Consider the following 12,660-nt stretch of genomic DNA (forward strand, 5'->3'; position numbering starts at 1 on the left):
CGTCAGAGGCGATATGATAGTCGCGAAGTTTCGAATGAAGCGCCGAAAGTAGGAACACAGTCCTACGAAACTGCGCAGTTCCTTGACGGACGTAGGTTTGGGGAACTCGGTCACGGCCCGAAGCTTGGCTGGATCAGGGAGAATACCGTCCTTGGACACGACGTAACCGAGTATTGTCAGCTGCCGTGCTGCAAATCGGCACTTCTTTAGATTAAATTGCAGACCGGCCTCACTCAAACGCGTCAAAACATGCCGCAGGCGTTGAAGATGCGTGGAGAAGTCCGGAGCGAAAACAACGACGTCGTCGAGGTAGCATAAGCATGTGTGCCATTTCAGGTTGCGCAGAACGGTACCCATCATGCGCTCAAAGGTGGCGGGCGCATTACACAGCCCAAACGGCATGACGTTGAATTCGTACAATCCGTCGGGCGTGACAAAGGCGGTCTTCTGTCGAGCGTCGTCAGCCATAGGTACTTGCCAGTACCCTGAGCGCAAATCGTGAGATGAAAAGAATTCTGCGCCTTGCAGGCTGTCAATCGCCTCGTCTATTCGCGGTAGTGGATACACGTCCTTGCGAGTGATCTTGTTAAGTCGTCGGTAGTCCACACAGAACCGCACAGAACCGTCCTTCTTCGCCACAAGAACGACAGGAGACGCCCAGGGGCTGTTAGAAGGTCGAACAACATCGCGGCGAAGCATCTCGTCGACTTGCTCGTTGATTACACGGCGTTCTGTGGGAGATACGCGATATGGACGTTGCCGCAGTGGCGGCTGGGTGCCAGTGTCGATGCGATGCCTAACGGCGGACGTGCGGCCGAGAGAAGTTTGAGCGACATCGAAAGAAGAGCGAAATTCTTCCACCAGGCCCAGAAGCTGGGAACGCTGGACTGGCGTAAGGTTGTCAGCAATGGAGGGACCAAATACATCAGCGGGTGATGAACCAGACGTGGAAACAGCACCGAGCGTACTGGAACTGTCGCAGTGCATTTCATCTGGTTCGTCCATAACTTGTGCGTCTTCGAGCGGTTCCACGCTACCGAGACATTCCCCTTGCACCAACGCGACACTGTACGGGAATGGATTGATAACAAAAATAGAGGTGCTGCCCTGGGTGACTTGCACGGTCGCGAAAGGCACCAGCAAGCCTTTCCTCGTGCAAACACGGTCAGATGGCGAGAGGAGTGCAACGGTGTCGGAAAGACTTGCGCGGTAGACTGACACCGCCGTTGACGAGTTTGAAGGCACCTTGGTGTCGTCTTTGACATGTACCTTGCCCGCAGCCGATGGATTATCTGCCGGCGTCCAATCAGGGAACGGTGAGAGCTCTATTTCGGCTGGTGCGCAATGAATGACGGCGTCGTGGAGGGAGAGAAAATCCCATCCTAGGATGACGTCGTGAGAGCAGGCAGGAATTATGATCAATTCGACGGCGTACAGAGCATCCTGAATAATGACGTGGGCGGTGCACACCGCTGTAGGGTGAATACTTTGGGCGCTAGCTGTACGGAGGGAGAGACCGGAAAGTGGCGTCGTCCCTTTTCGCAGTAATCGGCTAAGTTTGGCGTCCATGAAGGATACGGCGGCTCCAGTGTCGATAAGGGCAGATGCGCGAACACCGTCCACAAACACGTCTATCACGTTCGATGGGCTTCGCTGAGGGCTTTCGCAGTTCGATAGCTTCGCAGCCCTTGCCTCGTGGACTGCGACGACTAGTTTTCCTGGTCACGTGAGACCGCACGTGGCCGCATGGGCGACAGTGAGCGACGTCGTGGAGACGGTGACCGGCGGGTAGATGTTGCGGCGCGGGACGTCGGTGACATAGGCGGCGCTTGGTCATAATAAGGTCGGCTTGATTGGCTGGGGAGGGCTGATGCGACCCGAGGCGGCTCCATGCGATTGCAGTAGCGTGCGACGTGACCGGCGCAACCGCACGCGAAGCAGATGGGGCGGTTGTCGGAAGTACGCCAGCGGTTCGCGGGTCCCATCCATGTCGCAGAACGCGACGGACGAGACGGCTGCTGATATGAGGGCATTGTGGGCAGGAGTCGGGGCCTGGGGACGACGTCGACGTACGTAGGCAGCACAGCCGCGTCGAAGGCCTGGGGTCCGACGACGGCTTCGGCGTAACTTCGCGGTGCAGCCACAGGAATCGCCGGGGGCGGCCTGGCTAAGCTTGCACGTAGCTTAGTGGCGCATGCACTGGAGGCGGTTGGTGGTATTCAGGAATGACCTCTGCGATTTCCTGCTGAGTCGCTCGGCGGAGAGGAGGCAGGAGGGTAGTGGGCGGCTGGTCAACACGCTGCGGTGGAGCGAAAGCCAGTAGAGAGATCTGGCGAGCAATTTCCTCACGCACGAACGACTTGATTTCGGCGAGCAAGGTGGAGTGGTCGGAAATGGCCGACAAGCCCGCGAGATCAGCATCGCGTAATGGCGGTCGACGGGTCATCAAGCGCTGCCGGCACAGCTCCTCGTAGCTTTGGCACAGCGTGATGACCTCTGCCACTGTGCGAGGGTTTTTGGCCAGCAGCATGGTGAAGGCATCGTCGTCGATGACTTTCATAACATTCCTGATTCTGTCAGACTCCGGCATGCTCGCGTCGGCTTTTTTGCACAAGTCAAGGATGTCTTCAATGTAGCTCGTGAACGATTCACCGGCCTGTTGTGCCCGTTCACGCAACCACTGTTCGGCTTGCAGCTTACGGACGGCAGGGAACTATATATATATATATATATATATATATATATATATATATATATATATATATATATATATATATATATATATATATATATATATATGCCATTGATCTAGTCTGATGTGTTATAGTTTGTTCATGACCTACATTATCTTTTTCGTGAGGCGCCCCATGCACTCACCCTATGTTAAACGACAACCGTTGCATAAAAACTCTATGTTGCAGAATCGGCGTCCAGATATGGGAAAGGCCTTCTTTCAGATGGCAACGTTAGCTGACATTTTTTTTCAGCCCCCCTCCTCTCACTCCTTCAACTTTCTTCGCTCTTTCGGGAGTCTAAATTTCGCTACTGCAGCCCGCTGGTCGAGGTGAGTTTGAGAACCCCGATTTATGTGAATGAGGTGTTTTAACATAACTTTTATATTTTACCAGTAAGCACCAAACTGCTCGTTGAGGCCCATGCTTTCGATTTCTATATAGAAGGGCCTTCGTGAGTAATCAAAGACGAATTTCCGTTTTTATCACAAAAACGTTCCTCAGGCAGTTGCTTTGATGCTCTCTTGGAGAGGCCAGCCGGTACTGCGCTAGAAAATCGTGTCTTGGCATACGAACACGCCTACGAAATTCCATTTTCACGCAGAGAAGCAACCCCTTTCTCTATAGAATAGAGGATAGGCTACGTGATCTATAACAGCATTACTGTTGTACCTATCAATATAACAGGATGTTTCAGATAAAAAGCACTAACTATTGAAAAATTAGGCATGGACATTACGCGTGCCCAATTAGCGCAGTATTGTTCTGAGCCATATAGAGCTCGTCGGAATATTCTTTTTTCCAATTTGCAAAGCTCGGCAATTAACAAAGATTGCTTAATGAGATTTTTAAATAGTTACTGTAGAGAAAAATCTCCAATACAAAAGTTGTGGTGTTTGTTCAGAAACATCGAATTTTTCGATGTATGGTAAGGTAGCTCCCATGTTTAATTTTTTCCGGATGTTCGTTAAAGAGCGCGAGTTTTAAAAAAAACCGCGTGGCTGTAGCCTAACGCGCGGCGCTTTTAGTGCCCTCAAATGTAAGTTGAACGAAATATAAAAGGCTGCTCAGCGCACGAATGTCGATTTCGAGCAGGCTATCAATGACTGCGATGGACGCTAAATGATGGTTAGGGGCATACCGACTGAAAAAAAAAAGACGTACGAAAGAGCGGCCGTCACGTGTGAGTGCATCTTTTATCTCGGTCCTGCACCACGCTGTCACCCTCGCCCCTTCCAGTGCGTTTCTTCATTGGCGCGAAAAAAAAATGCCTACGCTGCATCAAATGCTGCCTGCGATCTCATGTGCATTTGCTTCGTGGCTACCGCTTTTTTGTTGAAGAATTTTTGTTGTTGAAACGGTATGCTCCTCTTGTCGCTTAATGTCCATCGCAGTCACCGATAGCCTGTTCACTTGACTTCCGTGTGAGAAGCAGCGCTTGATAATTCGTTCAACTTACATTTTAGGGCGATAAAAGCGCCGCGAGTTAGGCGGCAGTCACGTGGTATTTTTTTTTTAATTCGCGCGCTTTAAAGAAAGGTCTTCATTGGCAGCAGTGGCATTGCACGAGCTCCAACTTAAGCAGAGTTCTCTGTTCATGCAGTTATCCTGACCGCCCATTCTTCGCCCATCCCGGCTGCTTCATCGGTGGTTATCTTCGTGGTGTTGCATCGTCGCATTGCCCTTGGAAGGTGCTGGATCATCCACACGTGGTGAAGCTGCGACTGCGCGGTCACATCGTGGCCTGCTGCTAGCATCGGACGATTTAATAATAATAATATCTGGGGTTTAACGTCCCAAAACCACGATATGATTATGAGAGACGCCGTAGTGGAAGGCTCCGGAAATTTCGACCACCTGGGGTTCTTTAACGTGCACCTAAAGCTTAGTACACGGGCCTCAAACATTTTCGCCTCCATCGAAAATGCAGCCGCCGCGGCCGGGATTCGATCCCGCGACCTTCGGGTCAGCAGTCGAGCGCCATAACCACTAGACCACCGTGGCGGGGCAGCATCGGACGATTTCGCCGCTGGAGGTCTCTGCCCTGAGAGCAAGCCCTATAAATTTGCCGGCACCAGCATCTGCTCTTCATTGGCAGCAGTGACATTGCACGAGCTCCAACTTAAGCAGAGTTCCCTGTTCATGCAGGTATTCTTTCAAGCTCTTTTCTGTAATAGTTTCTATTTTTGACCACTGTCGCTGCTGCCAACAACTGCGTTCTGCTTTACATTTTTGTGTCTGCAATTGTTTTTGTGATCAAGAGTATTTACCATGCCAACTAATGCTGAACTCTCAAAAAAAATTGAAGAACTCGAGGCTAAAGTTAACAACTTGGCTAAAGACACATCTGAGAAGTCTTCGGCAGGTTCTTACTCAAGCTGAAAGAATCGGGTATAGATGTTGCAGAACTGCAAAAAGAAGTTGTATCCCTACAATCGAGTGCAGAGCACTTGAATGAACTTGTCGAGGACCTACGTAACCAAAATGTCACATTGGTAAATGAGAATAGGCAACTAAAAACCCAGAATGACTCTCTCAGCCGCAAGGTTGAAGAACTCGAACAAAACTCACGCATGAGCAATGTGGAGATCAAGGGCGTTCCCTGCTCCCATGGGGAAGACTGCAGTGTAATCGTAAAAATGATAGGGGAGAAAGCTGGCTGTCTAATATCGCCTGGTGATCTCGACATTGTGCATCGCGTGCCCACTCGTTCTAATGATAAAAAAAACATTATTGCACGCTTCTGCTCTCGGACTAAGAAATCTGACTTCATCAGTAAAGCACGTAAGGCGAAGCTCTGTGTTAGTGACCTTGGTATCACTGGCGCTTCTAACGCCCCCGTCTTTATCAATGATCATTTGACCCCAAGCAACAAGGTCGTCTTTTCCAAAGCCTTAACACTAAAAAAAGAAAAGAATTGGATGTTTCTCTGGACGGACGACTGTCAAATTAAAGCTAGAAAGACTACTAATAGCCGAGTTCTGCGCATTCGCGATGACTCTGATTTGTCCAAAATAGACTAAGCCTAGCATAATATGTTCAATGCATCACTTTTTATCGCATCAACATGGATGCCCTTATAGAACCAGATCATGTTAACTCGTTCATAAGTGGATATAATTCTATCATTCATTTTAATGCTAGGAGCTTGCGTAAAACACTTCGATGAAATCGATAATCTCCTGTCTTCCTATAGTAACTCTTTTTCAATTATTGCCATAATGGAAACATGGTTATCAGTTGATGACAGAAACCTCTATTGCTTCCCAAATTACAACTCGGAATACTGTAATAGACCAACTAGCAGTCATGGTGGTGCGGCCATTTATATATCTCCTGGTCTTTCTTATAGGAGAAGACATGATTTGCTCTTGCCTGTAACGAATTGTGAATCAGTTTGGATTGAAATCGCTAATTGCTCTCCATCTTGCGATCAGAGAGATTTCATATTTGGCTGCATTTACCGATCTCCCTCATCCTCAGTCGAAGATTTTTTTCTAATCTTGACAATGTCCTACATACCATTTCTCTTGAGAATAAAACTGCCATTTTAATGGGTGACATCAACATTAACTTACTCAATTACACTTCACCTGTTGTTGTTAATTACACCAGACTACTGCAAAGCTATGGATTCGCATCCCTAATTGATGTTCCTACTCGGCAAGTTCCCAGTGGTGCTGGGACGCTGATAGATCATGCTTTCTCCAACTCGCTAACATCTCCGCAGGTGGAAGTTCTCGACATTGACATTACTGATCATTATCCATTGCTCCTACGCTTCAATAGTCAATCTCGTCCTTGTACTCTTCCACATTCCAAATATGTTCTGGATAAAGAGAGTTTCACAACTGCCATAGCTGACTTAGACTGGACCGAGGTTAAATCTTGCAATGATCCCCAGAAAGCGTTTTCTAAATTTTTCTCTTTAATTATATCGCATATCCAAAAATTCACTTGCAAAAAGAAATGCAAAAAAATCTTAGCATTTTCCCATAACCCATGGATGTCTCATAAGCTATTAGCAGCTTTACGCAAGCGCGATAACCTCTACAAAAAAACCAAAAGCCAGCCGTTTAAGACTAAGTTAATTGCCCGCTACAAAAATTTACGTAACGCTGTAAACCCAGAATTAAAAAGCTGCAAAACGCTCATTTCTCGAAAAAAAATATCGCAAGCAGGTAATAATGCTAAACTAAAATGGGACATTGTAAACTGCTTTCTAAACAGGAATTCTCGACACCAAGTATCCAGAATTGTAATCGATAACATTGAATTTAACTCGCCTATTGACATAGCTGACGCTTTCTGTTCCTACTTTTTTAGCGTTGACGCACCCTCTCCCACACAAATCACACCACTTAGACGTCTCCCTCACTCTTTTTTCCTCTTTCCCACCACTCCTGAAGAAACACATTATGTCATAAGACTCCTCAAATCCACCGGTGCAGGAATTGATGAAGTCCTGCCTGCTCATATCAAATTAATTTCGCACCTAATTTCCGATGTTTTGTGTTTCATTACGAATTTGATATTCAAGACTGGCGTATTTGCTAGAGAGCTTAAACGCGGTAAAATAATCCCCATTCTTAAAAAAGGTGATAGCACAATTATTAATAATTACCGACCCATTTGCATTCTGCCCTTTTTTGGTAAAGTTCTTGAGAATTTGATTGGAGTACGCCTATCAAGCTACCTTGATAAATTTAATATTCCGTCCCCTTGTCAGTTCGGCTTTCGCAATCATTTCTCTACTGACCTGGCACTCATTCATCTAACCGATCAACTAAAAAAAAATAATTGACGAATGTTTATTTGCAGGATCAGTATTCATCGATCTAACAAAAGCATTCGACAGTTTAAATCATAGCATTCTCTTTACTAAACTTGAAGCGATCGGTGTATGTGGTCCTGCTTTAGCGCTACTAGAAAGCTACCTACATAACCGCGTTCAACTTGTGTCGATTTCTAATGCATATTCTAAACAATTATCTACTAACATTGGTGTCCCTCAAGGATTCATTTTGGGACCGCTCCTATTTTTGATCTATATTAATGATCTTCCTAACTGTCTGTCCTCCACTAATTCTATTTTGTATGCCGATGCCACTACCATATTTACTTCTGACAAAAGCATTTCACTTCTCGTTGACAAGCTAAGCACTGACTTGAAAAATGTTTCAAGTTGGTGCAGTGCTAACTTGTTAACTATTAACGCAACCAAGACTAAATTTGTAGTATTTTCATCGCATCAAAAATATTCAGCATCCCTTCCTTCTTTGACTTTTGGCTCGCACTCTATTTCTGCCAGTCCCTGCTCATCTTTTCTTGGAATTTCTCTTGACTCTAACTTGAAATACATAGATCATATTTCTCAGATCAAAAAGAAAATAGCATACGGTATCCGCGCCCTAATTAAAACTCGTTCATACTTCACACGTGCCACATTGCTGTCACTCTACTACTCATTTGTTCATCCTCATATTAATTATGGCATAATGTGCTGGGGTAACACCTATAACACTCATTTCGCTTCCCTTCAAGTATTACAGAACCAATCCATAAGAATCATTACTAACAGTTCACGTTTTTCTAACGGTAAATGCCTACTTCATGATAACATCTTAACCATTTCAGAGCTCCTCAATTACAACTTAGGTATCATTTTCTATAAATACATAACCAAGACACTACCTCCAATCGGCTTCTCGTCTACTGACCTGGTTGCCCATAGTAATACTAGATTTGCGTGTAACAATAACGTTCTTTTGCCTAAGGTACGAACTAATTATGGTAAACTGACTGCTGAATTTTCATCAATATCATTATGGAATACACTACCAGCTTCTATAAAAAATGCAAGAAACTTGCATGAATTTAAGACTGAACTAAAATCACACATTATGCATGCTCAGTATTACTGTTCGTTTCCACAGCTTCACCTTGTTTCAATGTCCACATTTCATGTATTACAGCTTTTTGTAATCTTTTTCAGTTATACTGCTTGCACTATTCATCGTTTCATATTGTTTTATTGTGTACATCTTGTTTTCATTTAGTATATATAGATATATTTTTAATGTTCCGCTGCAAACGTGTTTAGTTTATACTTTCGATTATTGCTTATGTTGCCTCTAACACTGTTTTACCACAATTTGCCCTCAACAGGAGGTCCCGATACAGTCTTTGACTTTGGGACCTCCTTTTGTATACTAAACACATGTAACCTTATTGTATTCGTATCAATAAATAATCTGAATCTGAATCTAAACACCGGCAAAATTTTAAGTAGGGGAGTTATCTTACATTTCACTGAAAAATTCGATATTTCTGAACAAGCGCCACAACTTTTGCATGGACGATTTTCTCTAGAGTTACTATTTAAAAGTTCCTTAAGCGCTCTTTGTTAATTGCCGAGCTTTGAGCGTTGGAAAAGATATTCTGACGTGCTTCGTAAGGCTCAGATAATACTGCGCTAATTGGAGGCGCGTAGCGCCTGTGCTTAATTTTTTAATACTTGGTGCTTTTTATCTGAAACACCCTGTATATCGACAAACAAATGGTAGAATTCAGTAGCTACAGAATAAATGAACGGTCACTTACTCCCGATGCTGCCGGTCACTGGTGACGACCCACCTGCAAAACCGAGATAACTATTGTAGCCCTATTATTACGAAAGCCCGTCGTCATCCATGTTATAGAAAATTCAAATTATATTAGCCTCATGGCGGGCGTGCGCTCCCAAACAGGACAATGCGCCGCACACAATGTATATCGCACAATTACGGATTGTGCTATAAAACGGCACCGCGTATTACTGCTACAAAAAAAAATCTCATTGCTCCGATACCTCATAGGTGCTCCGTACGCGAGATTTATTACGAGTATTAGCACTCGCTCCGTTCTGGAATTTGCGCAGCCACCAGCGATAAGACTTGAATGTTCGATGCCACGTGTCTTAATGGCGGCGCGCCTAGCCGCAGATCAGATTATCGACGGCTGATGCTCTGTTCGCCGCTATCAGTGTAGGGCGTGTATTGCTGTAGCTTGAGTTTTCATTTCCCGGGAAGAGCTTCACCCAAGTAAATAGTTTCATCTTGAACACGCCGACTGCTGCCTTCGTGAACGTCACGACCACGTGACAATATGTTACGGCAACTGGTTATTCACAGCTACTCCACTGTGACGAAGCATTGTGTGGTACAAATCTACCGTAGCTCTGCACTGCGCATGGAGCCGTCGGATAACTTCCTACGCCATGTATTCCTATACCGATTCCCCCCAAACGGCACTGATTGTACGCCTGGCTCATTTCTTTTATCTCGGTTCAAACCGTTTAAAAGAACAAGTTGCTGGTTAGAATGGTCGAACAAATCCTACTTCGCGCACGTCTTTTAACAGAACGAAACATACAAGCAAAACTTAGTCCTAAGGCATATTTCTCTTTCACACTGTATTGAAAAATGATGTGAGACATACCCCCATTGCCATCAATTCGCGGCATGTTTTTCAACGGACTGTTGTATTGAAAGAGACGTATAATTGCCGTGTTGGGAGTCATATGCAGCTTCGCGGCATTATATATTATATGCGAAGACTACCCGCACCTTCTACAGTCAAACACGTTTATAACAAACCCGGGTGCAGTGACTTCTGTTTTATATCGAACAGACAAAGCTGCCGCAGCATTTTTTATGTGAAATCTAGTGTATATAACTAACCGTGTATTGGTTATATCGAAGTTATTGCTAGCAGTTGTTATGAACTCACATACATCTACCCGCTGGGAATCGAACGCGGTTGAGAAACAAAAAAAAAGAAAAGAAAATGAAGGAGGACTTCCCCAATATCCGAGAAATGGGGGCGTGCCTAACGTACCGCGATCCTATTTATTTATTTATTTATTTATTTATTTATTTATTTATTTATTTATTTATTTATTTATTTATTTATTTATTCAGGTAGCGCGGCCGTCTCTGGAACGCTGTTTTCGATTAACACAGCACTCCACCTTTATGGCAGGCCCCCACCGCTTCGGTATTAATCAATCGAGAAGCAACCACTCATTTTAGGAATCAAGCTGAAGGACCGCGACAACAACGTAAAATGGAGGCAGTTCATCTTCGTGAGCTGCATAAGTGACGCCTAAGCATAGAGTTATTTTTGTCGGATACAGTACGGTTGCCACCTTCCATGCAGCGTTGTTGTCGAGCGGCATCGGCACTCCGTCTTTCATGGTCTGTATAGCGTTCGTCAGTGTCTGCAACGGCCCAATAGAAGGCGGGTCTCGCGATATCCATCATGCATTATGTCACTTTTCTTTAGTGTATTATGCTCCATGTCGGCTTAGTATCAGAGCGGTTTTATTATGCCATAACAAATATTTTCGCAAAACGGTCATAGTTACAAGCTCACGTATCGCGCGCGGTACGTGAGCTTGTACAGTGAAACCTCGGTGATACGAATCTCACGGGACCACAAAAAATATTCGTATAATCCAAAATTCGTATCACCAGAAAGCATGGAAAATTAGCATGCGACAAAGAAAGCTGGCGTAAATTTTCATTTATTGTTTTTTAGGGCAGCAGAAAACGTCAGGAAGAATCCTGAATGATTTTCAGTTAAGTTTTTAGATGTTCGTAATCATACTACACTCGGAAATATACGGCACGTAGGCGCGTATTCAATTTATGAACCAGGTGCGTTGTGACCCGCGACAGCAGTAGACCCTTCCAAATTTTTAGTATGTCTTTTTGCATGACAGCGGAGTCTTTGGAACCACGGTCCTGTGTTATGATTTTGTTATCGCGTAGGTGTTGGGGATGTTTTTTGGGAGATTTACGACCGTGCCCGCAGAGTGCGACCTCAACGGTCGCGCATGTTGACGTTGTGAGGCCCGACTCCTTCGCCAAGACCACCCTCGCCTTCTTTCGGTCATTGTCCACCTTTAGAAGAGTGTTTTTCTTACACCGCGATTTTGGCGATTTGGCGGTGCGGCGCGCACGCCCACGCTTGCGTTCCCGCGCTCGCACGTGCTTGGCGCGTCTTCGAGACAGCGCGGACAGCACCTCTTCGTACCTGGGCGGTAGCGTACGTTCGTATCAAACGTCGCTGGGTGAAAATCGATTCGCAACAACCATACTCCATTACATTGCAGGCCAATGTGCCTTGGCCGGGACCAACGAAAAATTCGTATCACCCCGAAATTCGTATGAGCTGTGATCGTATCACCGAGGTTTCACTGTATACAGACAATCACCGAGCGCAGCATATAGCACCAACAACGAGCGGGACTGTTGTGACTGCGTTTCGGGTGCGTGTCGTCGCAAGCGTACAGGTAACGCTTCGGACTCGCCTCTGCGGACATTTCCCAAAACTTTGGTTGAACGGAGATCCTCGAGCGCTTCCTTCTGCATATCAGTGCTCTTGAAGCATCGCGAAAGGAACTATTGAGCTGCTACCGCGCACACGGGCTGCCGGCCGACAACGCCGAGACGCTCTTTTGGCATGACAGCCACTCCGACGGGTGGAAGGCTGCTCATAGAACCCTATGAGATTTCCTGGAGCCATTGGGACTCGCCTTCTGGCTGCTCTCTATTATAGTTACTGTATATGCTACCTTTAGGTAGCAGAGTTGCGCATAGGTCTGGCTAGCAACCGCAGCTATGCGGTGAAGTAGCACTCCGTTTGTGCAGGCGACATGCCTACTGCGTCGCCGATCGACATGTCTGGCGTGTCGAAGACCAGTGATTAACTTAACTGTCGATGTCTGGTGTCAATCCGATTCGCTGCAGCGGTGGCGTAGAGAAACACAAAAGTTGGCCCAAGCGTCAGCTTCTCCGTAATGCATGGTTGCTAGCAGCGTTTGGAAGACAGATGCGCAACTCTACTCTCCATGACTTAACAGCGCCGTTGTGCGGGCCGACTG

Source organism: Rhipicephalus sanguineus, chromosome 2 (genome assembly GCF_013339695.2).
Source record: "Rhipicephalus sanguineus isolate Rsan-2018 chromosome 2, BIME_Rsan_1.4, whole genome shotgun sequence".
In the NCBI taxonomy this organism is placed as follows: domain Eukaryota; kingdom Metazoa; phylum Arthropoda; class Arachnida; order Ixodida; family Ixodidae; genus Rhipicephalus; species Rhipicephalus sanguineus.